We start from the raw sequence: 10133 nt of genomic DNA, 5'->3' as shown, positions 1-10133 counted from the left end.
GAGAACTCATCCGGCTTTCTCACCCAACGTAGGGAAGAATTAACTAACGAATATTCATGCGTGCACACTTGCTAATGACACTACATGCCATAATATAAAAGATGGCCCACAATACTTGGAGGGCATCACACTGCTCTGGAAAAGTAGTAACAGCTCCAGACAGGTCCCCATTCCTTACAGACACACGGGATGTAGGTCGGACACACTTGAACGTCCCTTCTTTAAAGCATCTGAGTAAACATAGGTAAAAGAAGCCTGATGCTGTGATCTCGTAGCACAGAGAGAAAGACGGCTCACAGAAGGCACGTACATCCGAGGAAGCACACGGGAAGAGAGAAACGCAGGCCTCTTCATCATATTAGCTGCACATGTATCTATTTAAGAGTCGGAGCTTTCCCGCTGTGAAAATGGATTTATGGTAAATTTATAGAATTTATCACAAACATAACGCAAGCTGATTTGAATTCTTTAAAAAAAAAAAAACTCTAGGAATGGAAAAATAAAAATCTTATTTCATTGTACATATCTATAAAAATATAAATTATTATTTTAATGAAGTTCTTCATCTCTCAGTTTTCTGACAAATAAGGCAAAAATAGTTTCCTCACGGCCCAGAAATTATATAACTCATAGACAGAAAAAATTTTGTTTGAGTTAAATTTGAGGATAAATTTACACCATGAACACATATGATACTAAAAATAGCACTAAATAACCTAACTTATTCAAAATATTCAAATTATAAGAAAGTATAAGGTATAAAAATAAAAATTACTCAAAATATAAGAGAGGAGACTTTTGTCTCCTCCACAAACAGCGGGTTCCCCAATAGGAAGTACTTTACAAGGGCAGTTTTCTGAGGTGGCAGCAATCCACTCTCCTGCTACATTCTGGCACACACCTCTTAGGGCTGCTAGCTTTGCTAATCATATGTCTGTATCAGTTCAAAAAGTAAGTTTAATTAAAATAAAAATACATGCTTTGCAACAGCAATCCGGGAACAAGAAGACCGGTTAGCAGGTGAAGGCACAACTTGAGGCTGACACTAGAACTCATGGTGGAAGAGAGAACCAACGCCTACAAGATCCCTTTAACTTCTATACTCACGCTATGGTACAAGCAAGCACATGAGTGCATACACGCACACACACACATAATACATGCACACATATATACACATACACTGAGAATTAATCAATTAACTAATAAATAAAATCTGCTCTTAAAGGCACGCTCCATGCCCAGCAGTAGATGGGCAACACAAAAGACCACAATGGCATTTTTAGAAGTTTTATTTTTAACCTAACTAGTCCTTTGCATATACATTAGTTTCCAGTATTGTATTTTTATAGGATTCCTGCGTGTGTACATGTGTGTCTCTGTATCTATGTGTCTTTCCTATAATTTTTCTTTAGCTTATTCTTTCCTGTATGTTTGTTAATTTTGTTCTATTCTACTTTGTTTTTATTGTTATTTTTAGATTGTTATTTTCTCTGATGAAAGAGAAAAAGAAAAGATGTGGGTTTTGGTAAGAGGGGAAATGGAGAGGATCTAAAAAGAGTTGGGGGAGGACTAATCAGAATATAGTCTATGAAAAAAATTATGTTCAATAAAAAGAAAAGTGGAAAAATAGATAACAGAAAATTTTAAAACAAAGCAATTCTTTTGAGGGGACTTTGAGTTATTTCTAATAAACAATAGGTGTTAAGGAAGAGATTGGGAGTGAGTATCACATAGCTGTCATTTATTAGCCAAGGCTACTCACGGAGTGCTTGAATTCAGTCAACTGCATTTGCAGATTCTGCAGTCGGTCCAGCTCCTTCCTCATTTCACTCACGGTCCGTTTGTACTCCGTAACCTCTAGACGCAGTGAACGGCGCTCCACCTCAGCTGCGTGCAGCCTCTGGGTGAATCCAAGTATTTGCTTTTGTAACGATGCAGTACTTTTCTGTTGTTAAATAAGAAAACATTTACAAACATCAGCTCCAAATTTACTAAATTAAATGTAACTCAAACATTATACCAAAAAATTATACTAGCTATCTCTAACCTAAGTAAGTAACTTATTCAAGGGGCTTTTAAATTTTTTATTAAAAGTTTACATGAAACTAAATTATTCATAAACAGTTGATGTCACTCTAACACACAAATCCGAAAGTCACTATTAAATGAAAGAACACATACCATAATGGGCATATGGCTGCACAAACCGTATTTCAGGGCGAGTGTGTTCACTTTGTGAAGTCCTCGGGCCAGCCTCTGAACCAGTGAATCTTTTTCTACATATGTTATAGTCCGGCTGTTATGCAGAGGTATGCTTTCCATTGCCAAACTAATTTTATCCATTAGTTTTGCAAAAGAACTCTTGGCTGCACCTATGAGTAAATGTCCACAAATTCTGGAATTTGGATCTTCAAAGAAAAAGGGAGGGGAAAAACAAAATATGAGTTGCTTCATGTTAATTTCACAGTGTCACTGATCACAATAGAAACAATTTTCAGTTATGTAGTTCATTTATACTAATCAATCTGGAAAGTCTGTTCCCCATCAAGCACCAGTATGAAAAGCTGGACACTACCTACTGAACAGTACTCCCAAAGAAAACCTCGTGAACTCAGTTTGATCTGCACACGGAGCAGCACCATGCTAGAATGTCACCTTCTCTTTCTTTCTAGAAGTTCATATAATTTTGGTTTCTATTCATAATTATGACTGCTTATGACCTTGGTGCCAAAATACTTACAGTCTCAGACAAAAAAAAATGCTATTTGCTTTGTTAAGGACAGTTAAAATTCTACAGCTACAATTACTTATTTCCCAATGGGAGCTCAGTAATCACACTGCATCTAATGGACTTGAGGGTCCCTGTATATGCAACATAAGCTAACTACTACCAGATCATTAGGTCTGTAATTAATAATTATACCTAATGTTGATAAATAAAATTGTTACCACTCTTCCAATGAATTGATATCCCAGATAATGATTAATAGGCTTATTTATGCCTTCACAAAGGTTCTGTATTTTATTTCCCTATTCTAAGCAGGTCTTAATCTGTCCTTGTCTATCCTGTGATGCTCTCCATGGGAAAGGACCAGCACTGAGAGAGACTCTTCACATTGTACGTCCTACATTTTAAAAGTCTCTACGACTAGAGTTAATTTAAATCTTCTTTCTATCAGAAGCACAATAAAGTTTAGGCAATGTCAATAATCAAGATGTGTTGTATTAATTGTAGAATTACATACAGTTCAAAGCAGAAGGACAATGCTGACTAAGGGGCAATCAATGGTTTCCTACAGCATTAAGAGCTGCCTCACCATTATTCTGCATTCTACCTCACACTCTGTATTCTAATATTTGAACTGTCTTCTATTTACTCTCTTCCTCAATGTATAAATGGAAGGACAAATCTTCTATGACATGTAGCAGTCAAAATATTAATACCACATTGATTCCAAATTATACATAAAATAAAAATTGCCAACTTGATAAAAGTATAGAGTTGTGCATATAATTTTTATTTTATTAGTTGTTAATGCGTTGACTTCAGAGAATAGAAGGTAATGCATTCTTATTCTATATGACACTCATTATAAGCATACTGTGTCAAAGATAAAGTCATACAGAGTTTACTTAAAATACACAATCCTTTTGTTAATAATGAGTCATTTAATCAGTAAAGAATGACAAAAATTTACTAGCATAATTAGATGGCATTCAATACATAATTTAGAACAGTTAAGTAAATAACTAACTGTCTACATTAAATAATTCATTGTTCAATGGAAGAACAGTAAAATTTGCTTTCCTCTTAATAGTCAATGCAACACATCATTTCAATATCAAATATACATATTCTTTGTGTCTCCAGTTGCACTGTATATTTTATTTTTCCTCTTTCGTTTCCAACTGCCTTATCTTCATTATGCCAGGCTAGCATATATGTATATTTTTATATATTTGTTGAATTAATCACATTCCTTTTTATTTTCATAGCAACTGCAACAATACTGAATCACAACGCATCCAGAAATACCAAGAAAAAGTAATATTAATTTTCATTTATATCAAAAAATGCATTTTAAGCAAATATAAGGTCTGTTTTTAAATTTTTAAGTAACATAAAGGTAATGATATTTTCAATAAAAAAGAGCCTTAAGATAAAAATTCAACTGCAATTAAATTTTAATGCCTATATTTTTAACTATTTCACTGAAATGTGTTTGGCAGACACTAACCTTTCATTAAAGAGAACATTAAAATCCTATACTTTTTTTTTTTTTTTTTTTTTTTTTTTTGGTTTTTAGAGACAAGGTTTCTCTGTGATAGCTTTGGCTGTCCTAGACTCACTTTGTAGACCAGACTGGCCTCGAACTCACAGTGATCCACCTGCCTCTGCCTCCCAAGTGCTGGCGTGGTGGTGCACGCCTTTAATCCCAGCACTCGGGAGGCAGAGGCAGGCGGATCGCTATGAGTTCGAGGCCAGCCTGGTCTACAGAATGAGTCCAGGACAGCCAAGGCTACATAGAGAAACCCTGTCTCGAAAAAAAAAAAAAAAAAGGAGAGAACATTAAATGACAATACAATTCCAGGAGGCATTCCTCTGAATGGTTACGACGTTAAAAAAGACACATTCTAAGTGCGTGTGCTGAACATGATGAATTAACACTGAGCACTAAGCACCTTATGCCTGAAGTAGCACTCTACAGTACAGCTCAAGTTTACCGTATGGAGGAGTGCAGGTTTACAAGAAAGGAGGCTAAGATCCTGTAGTGCCCGAGTGACAGAGAACAAGTCACTAGAAATGACTTTACTTTTCTCAACTTTTCTCCTCTTTACTTTTCTCAACTATTTTAAAATTTACATCTGTTAAAAACACTTTTTTCCTGCCAGGTGTGGTGGCACACGCCTTTAATGCCAGCACTCGGGAGGCAGAGGCAGGCATATCGCTGTGGGTTCGAGACCAGCCTGGTCTACAACGGGAGTCCAAAACAGCCAAGGCTGTAACACAAAGAAACCCTGTCTCAAAACCAAAATCAGAATAATAATAATAATAATAATAATAATAATAACAACAACAACAATAATAATAACATTTTTTATGTTAAGTACATTTGCTAGTCATTTTCCCAACTCAAATAATGTGACCTTTAGAAAGAAGAGGCGGGTCATAGGATACAGTTGCTTTCTCCAACAGAACAGCCACACCTTCGCATCCAAAGTTAAAATCTTCAAAAGGAATTCCTCAGCCACTGACTGGCCTAGTACTTCTAACCCTGAAGGTGGCAGGACTCTCGAGGGGACGGGAGCCACTGTCGGAGCCCTGGAAGCACGGCAGCGTGATCTTTGTCACGACAAAGTACATGAGCAGCGTGCCCACGGTGCTGTGTGTATTAAAACTAGGAGCTGTTGGACGACATTACAGACATCTACTACTGCCGAGGATCCAACCACTGTATAGAAAACTAGAAGCCTACAGTGTGCTTTCTAATTAAAACAGAGCCTTCCAGCTCAGCTCAGAGAATCCCCCTTTAGACAAAGGGTAATAGTGAATTAGCAACAAAACAGATAAAGACATCAATGATGAGTAACGTTAATAATGTCAGTAATGATACTAATTTAACATTCTCTTTTCAATGTAGCCCAGGCTAACCTAGAACTCCCTATGTAGGCCAGGCTAACCTAGAACTCCCTATGTAGGCCAGGCTAACCTAGAACTCCCTTCTGCTTGCCTCCTGCCTTCACTTCACAGCTGCTGGCACCGCAGGCATATTCAGCCAAGCGTGGCTAAAGTCTTAGTTTTTTTAAATATATCACAATAACTTATTAACAGAAATAAAATTTCTTACTGTCTTGACCTTCCTAAATACGAAACTTCAGTCTTGACCTGAACACAGTTAGGCTTCTGAGTCTCGCCCTTTTTAGCTATGACTTCTACAAAGTTTACTAACGTATACAACAGGAAGCAAGCTGAGCAGCTACTTACTAGCAACAGTGTATTTGAGTCACCTATCTTCAAGATAAATAAGATTTAATTAAGAGAATTAAATTAAGAGAAGATGTGTAATAAAATGTACTGACGTTCTAGCTGTGTTCATCTACCCTTGTGTATATTCAGAGTTACATTCAGAAGCCGAATCAAGGACATTTGTTTTTATCTTTCAATTTTTATTTTAGACCAGTTGTACCAAAAAGTTCAGCTACCTAAATTCAGTTCTCCCAGTGATTGATATTTCAGCCCTTCAGTGAAAGTAGCATCCTCCTCTGTTTGAGGTAAATGATCTCTTGCAGGCACACCATTTGGATATGCGGAAGAGGTCATTTATCTCAAGTGGACAAACACCACCACCAAAGCGAAAGGGCTGCCACATGTCCACTAGTTACAGAGGAAACGCAAGAGCTGGGGTCTCTGCCCGCTGCTTATGGCTCATCACCAAAACTAGTGATGGTAGTGGCCAGACTGTAGGTACTTCCTAAGACTGTCTTCAAGCTCTCGGTATTAAACTTCCAGTCTCATGAAAAGGTAAAAATAAATGTTAGTTCCATTCAAAACATCAGTATACAAGAAAGAGATAGAGCAATGGACATATGGAGAACACTTCCATATTCAGAAGATATATCTATGCAAGTCACTTCTTTCTATAACAAACATATTAGCTGAGAGCTCCTATTAGCCAATGTCTTAGTTAGGGTTACTATTACTGTATTGAAACATCAAAAACAACTCATAGAGGAAAGTGTTTATTTCACTCATAGGTCCATGTAACAGTTCATCACCAAAAGCACTGCGGGCAGGAACTCATACAGGACAGGAGCCAGGAGGCAGGAGCTGATGCAGAGGCCATGCAGGGGGGCTGCTTGCCGGCTTGCTCCTCATTGCTTGCTCAGCCTGCTTTCTCATAGAACCCAGGACCAACAGACCAAGACTTGCACTGCCCACAATGGGCTGAGCCCTCCCCTACCAATCACTTACTAAGAAAATGCCCTACAGGCTTGCCTGCAGCCTAATCTTATGGAGGCATTTTCTTAATTAAGGCTCCTTCCTCTTAGATGACTTTAACGTGTGTCAAGCTGACATAAAACTATCCAGCACAGCCAGGGTTTACACATGAGAATGTTAAGGCTGAAAAGGGACAGAGTCACACAAATAGCACACAACAGCACACACCCAAATGCCCGCTCTATGTCAATGCTTACCCATGATCAAGAGTACATTCCCTCTCCAAGAAGACAGCTTATGTATCATGCAGAATGTATACTAAATGCCTAACTTTTAAAAATGATCACTTGTTGAATTTTCTTTAACCCAAGAATAAATACAACAAGCAATACATTTATTTAATACTCTAAGATGCACTGTTTGATGTTGGCATTTGTGACCACAGATACTCTGTGGACAGAAATAAGTCACAGTGATGCTATCAAATATCCTGATATTTAAAGTTGTTTAAATTTTCAGCAAGAGGAGCAGCTGGGGATGTAGCTCGACGGCAGAGTGCTTACCTCACACGCACACGACCCTAGTTTTGATTCCAGCACTGGAGGAAAAAGAGGAGGAGGAGAAAAGAAAGGAAGTATGGAGAATCGGAAAGAACACATAACTATAGCACTAACATGAATATTCTTGAGAGGTTTTAGCAGTCTCCTTTCTGTCTTTCAGTGTCTCTGCGCTTCACACTTCACATTAGCAGATAACATGACTGGGACTCACGAGGAGTGGCTGCTTTGACTTCTGTCAGCTTCATCCTTGTTGCAGCACAGGGCGGCTACACACCGTGTGGCCTGATGCTTTCATGAGTGAGTAGCCACGCATAGGCTGAGAGGTGGTTCAGTCTGTTTTCATTGTTTAAACTACCTTAGTGCTATGAGCACGCATGCTCAGTTTTATATAGATATGTGTTGTCTGTCACCTCTATTAAAAAAATAGTAGTGGAATTGCTAGCTCATAATATAGTTCAGTGCTAAGATTTTAAGGAACAATAAAACTCTGTTCCAAAACAGTTGGTCATTGTTATTCTTTCCAACATTATATGAATGCTTTCATATATTAACTTTCTCTCTTCCCTTCCTGGACAAACACAATCCTGAGATTACAGGCCTGCAGCACCAGGCAAGACTACATAAATTTAAATAATTTATCCAGCGCGACACAGCTAGTATCAGAATTCTCACTTACATATAAAATGCTGCCTTTCTCATGGTAAGCTCCACCACTTTTAGAATATATAATTAATGATATGTATCTTTTTTTAATGATCTGTATCTTAAGTGTACTAAGATATATGAATGTATTTTCATTAATGTTGTTTACACTATTTTCATGGTAATCTTGGTGGAGAGGGAAAACTACAATTTAGTCCTACTGTAGGCAAAGTATTATATAAGATGTTCCACAGCATTATTTCAGTAATTTTTTATTTATTTATTTTATTTTTACCTATGTGTATGGGTGTTTCCACATGTGAATGTGTGCACATGAGTGTAGGTGCCTGTAGAGAGCAAAAAGGACATTGAATCCCCTGGAACTAGAATTGTGAGCTGCCTGATATGGATGCTGAAAACTAAACACAGAACAGGTTCCAGGTTTGATTCCCAGAGCCACCATGGGGGCCACAACTGTCTACAACCACAGACCTAGGGGATTGGGTGTCCTCTTAAGACATCCATAGGCACTACACACACATAATGCTCAGATTACACACAGGCAAAACACCCATACATATAAAAGAAAATTTAAAATACAAAATTTTAAATAAGTATATGTATTCCATTATAAACATGACTATATTAGCTGTCAACATGTTAATTAAATTTATTACTCTTGTTCTTCCATGAAACCATTTGCCTTTAACTGTCTGAAAAATGTCTCCTTTTTCTAGTAAAAATCTGATGTTTCTATTTGAACACATTTATAATGAAAATGCATAAAGAATATATTAATCCTTCATTATGTTTGGTGAAATTCTTCCATTATTCTGCATTAGTTTTCCTATTGCTGTAACCAAAATGCCTGACAGAAACAACTAAAAGTTGCCAGACGTGTGATCACATCACAGCAAAGAGAGCCAGGTGAAGCAAAGCTGCTCATACCGTTCAAGCCAGGAAACAATACACACCACAAGTGCAATTATACTTTTTAACTAGACTATAATACACAACTTTAAATTTTGAACAGAAATACAGAAGACAGAGAATAGTCTGAAGAGAGAAGGCAATACTGGAGGCAACACAATATGTAATCCTAAGTACACAACAGAGACCTGATGACAAAACAGCCTGGTGCTGACATCAAGACAGATGTGCACACAGATCTAATGAACAGAAGACCCAGACAGGCCCCACATGGGCTCAACTACCTAATTATTTTACAATGTTTCAAAAATATACACTGAAGAGAAAACAGCCTCTTCGACCAATGGTACTGGGTAAAGTGAATTTCCACCTCTCAAAAAACAAAACTAGGTGCGTATCTTTCACCATGCACAAACAATAACTCACAATGGATCAAAGACATTAATGTAAGACCTGAAGTTCAGAAACTAGAAGAGGGAAATATTGGTAAAACACTTCAAGATATAAACAAAAGCAAATGTTTTCTGAAAAATATTCCAGCAGCAAAAGAAATAATTTTAAGAACTGATAAACAGGATTACTTGTAAATAAAAAGCTACTGCTCTCAAAGAAATCAATCACCAAAGAAGATAGCTCATAGAATTGGATAAGGTCTTTGTCAATTATAAACCAATAGTGAGTTAATATCTAGAATGTATAAGAGCTGTGAAATTAAACACCAAAAAAATAATCAACAGATGCATTGATGATCTGAATAGTTATGTCTCATAAGCAGAAATACAAATGGCCAGTAAGTGCTGTAAAAAGTATTCATGTCTTTAGCCATCAGGGCACTGTAAATTAAAACCAATTTGCGGTTCCACCTACCCAGGGCACAATGACTATCTCTAAGAAAGCAATGACAACAAGTCCTGGAGAGGACATGGGGAAAGAGGAGCCCTTACATGTTTCTGGGACTAGAAATGGAGTCAGTCACTCTGGCGTTCAGGGTGAACTACTGGGTGAGCCAGTTGCACCACAGAGATGCCTGCACATCGCGTGTGCTGTTGTTGCACTAT

The sequence above is a fragment of the Acomys russatus genome, chromosome 2, assembly GCF_903995435.1.
Source record: "Acomys russatus chromosome 2, mAcoRus1.1, whole genome shotgun sequence".
NCBI classification, from domain to species: Eukaryota; Metazoa; Chordata; class Mammalia; order Rodentia; family Muridae; genus Acomys; species Acomys russatus.
This window is presented reverse-complemented; position numbering follows the sequence as displayed.